This window comes from Schistocerca americana, unplaced genomic scaffold (genome assembly GCF_021461395.2).
Source record: "Schistocerca americana isolate TAMUIC-IGC-003095 unplaced genomic scaffold, iqSchAmer2.1 HiC_scaffold_47, whole genome shotgun sequence".
Taxonomy (NCBI): Eukaryota; Metazoa; Arthropoda; class Insecta; order Orthoptera; family Acrididae; genus Schistocerca; species Schistocerca americana.
The window spans coordinates 445001-447500 of record NW_025726203.1 but is presented as its reverse complement, the minus strand read 5'-3'; the positions used below and the strand labels follow the sequence as shown (position 1 = coordinate 447500).

The following is a 2500-nucleotide window of genomic DNA, read 5'->3' as shown; positions in this document are numbered from 1 at the left end:
TATCACTGTCGTGCTGCCCTCGTAGCACCGCTCGACATACTCGACAAAGCAATCCGGCAGGCCATGCGCCTTCAGCACGGGGCGAAGGGCAGCATGATCTACCGAATCGAATGCCTTAGATACGTCGATCGATGCCACGAAGACAGAGCGGCAGGAGCGAACTGCGTCGGTGAGAGCAGTGTCCAAGATGAAGGTATTTTCCAACATCCCATCCCGAGGGATGAATGCCCGCTGACGTTCGTCCACAGCACATGCGCGCATCAGGCGTGACGCGAGAACCTTGTGAAAGGTCCGCGCCAACACCGAGCAGACCGTAATGGGGCGAAAGTCAGCGGGGGATGTTGGTGCAGCCGTTTTCGGGAGAAGGGACGTCCGCGCGCGAAGCAGGCGTTCCGGAAGGGCGCGGGCCAGAAGGAAGAGATTCATCACTTTCACCAGGACTTCGTGCGGCAGGCGCCGCAACTCCGCTGGGGTAAGGCCGTCCGGCCCGGCTGCTGATCCCCTGGGCGGCAAGGCGGCGGCGACCTCCTCATGTGTGACCGGCCCCCATATGCACTCGAGAGCGACAGGCTCTGAGTGCGGGAGGAGGCGGTCACGAATGAAGCCCGCGGTGGAGATGGGCTTCTTGGTGAAGAGGTCCGCCCAGAAGTCCAGCAGACCAGGGATGGCAGGTGGCGGCTGGAGCAGGGTGCCATCCAAGAGGCCGCGCACGCAACGTGCACGCGACCGTCGGAAGGCATCCTGCGTTCTCGCGTACTCCCAGCGGCGCCGCTTGCGCTTCTGCGTCGGCGGCGCGGCGGGCGGCCGCTTCGATGGTTGGCGCGGCCGCTGTGTCCTGGTGATCGATCTCTCCCCTCTGGACCCGACCGACGCAAGGGCATCCGGGAGCATGCCCAGGATGACATCGGGCGGCGTGCCCCGCCCCAGACCTATGACACGATCCAGGGCAGAGAAACGCTGGGCGGAAGCGGGTAGCCCCGCCAGATGCTCCCAGATGGCGGCGTCAGTCGGCCCCTCCGGCGGCGGCCCGGTGGTGTCGGCCGCGAAGTCCTCGGCTGCGTCGACGGGCGGCGCAGCGGCCTCGCCCGCGTCAGGCAGCGGGCTCGCTGCTCCCCGGCGGGACGCCGGCTCTTCCCCCCGACCGATCTCAAGCGCCTCCATGAATTGGCGGACAAGCTGCTTGTGGGCAGCTTGCCGCCGTCGGCACTTGATTGCCTCGAGCGTTCGGTCGGGGAACATCCTGATGAGTTCTTGATTGACGAAGAAGAACCGGGCGTCCCTCTCAAGGAACAGTTCGGCCTCCGCCTTGGCGAGCGACAGGACTTCTTCCTCCGTCCACCTCGCGCGATGCCTCTCCGTGACGATCTCCGCGTTGGCGGCCGCAAGATGTTGGCGGCGGCGATGGACCCCGAGACCGTTCTTGGTTGTAAAGCTGCGGTGGCACTCACTACAGGTATACATAGCTGCAAAAGTTACAAGATTTTCGGCACGGCCGGTTGGCCGGCTAGGTGCTGGGGGAGTTGGGGTGGCACCTTCAGCGGAAGGGCCACCACTTATTCTCTGCTTACTGCCCCCAACTAAAAAAGGGATAGTGCGAGGGGGGGCTGGTAACCCCCCCAAGCCCCTGGTGCGGTCTTCCACTCTGCGAAATCAGCGGGCCCACGAGAAGGGGAGAAGACCGCAGGAGAGGAGAGGCTAAGAGGGCTAGGCCCATGTATTGCGCATCACTCTCCCTGTAACTATAACCCAAGGAAGGCACCTCGCAGCAGCAGCACGACTACATCAAGACCGCACTTCGAGAAGCCAAGTCCGGATGCAGCCACACCGCCGCCACTTGGCCACCTTAAGAGAGTCATAGTTACTCCCGCCGTTTACCCGCGCTTGCTTGAATTTCTTCACGTTGACATTCAGAGCACTGGGCAGAAATCACATTGCGTCAACACCCGCTAGGGCCATCGCAATGCTTTGTTTTAATTAGACAGTCGGATTCCCCCAGTCCGTGCCAGTTCTGAGTTGATCGTTGAATGGCGGCCGAAGAGAATCCGCGCACCCGCGCGCCCCCGGAGGAGCACGCTAAGGCGGACGCGGCCTCGCAGCAAGGAAGATCCGTGGGAGGCCAAGGCACGGGACCGAGCTCGGATCCTGCACGCAGGTTGAAGCACCGGGGCGCGAACGCCGCGCAGGCGCGCGCATCCTGCACCGCCGGCCAGCACGAGGCCAACCAACGGCGAGAGCAGACCACGCCCGCGCTAAACGCCCGCACTTACCGGCACCCCTACGGCACTCACCTCGCCCAGGCCCGGCACGTTAGCGCTGACCCACTTCCCGACCAAGCCCGACACGCCCCGATCCTCAGAGCCAATCCTTATCCCGAAGTTACGGATCCAATTTGCCGACTTCCCTTACCTACATTATTCTATCGACTAGAGGCTCTTCACCTTGGAGACCTGCTGCGGATATGGGTACGAACCGGCGCGACACCTCCACGTGGCCCTCTCCC

General features: G+C 63.4%; 1 pseudogene; it reads right to left on the bottom strand.

Annotated features, from left to right (window-relative positions):
* LOC124583781 overlaps positions 1 to 2500 on the bottom strand; it is a 7954-nt pseudogene that overhangs the window by 3228 nt on the left and 2226 nt on the right.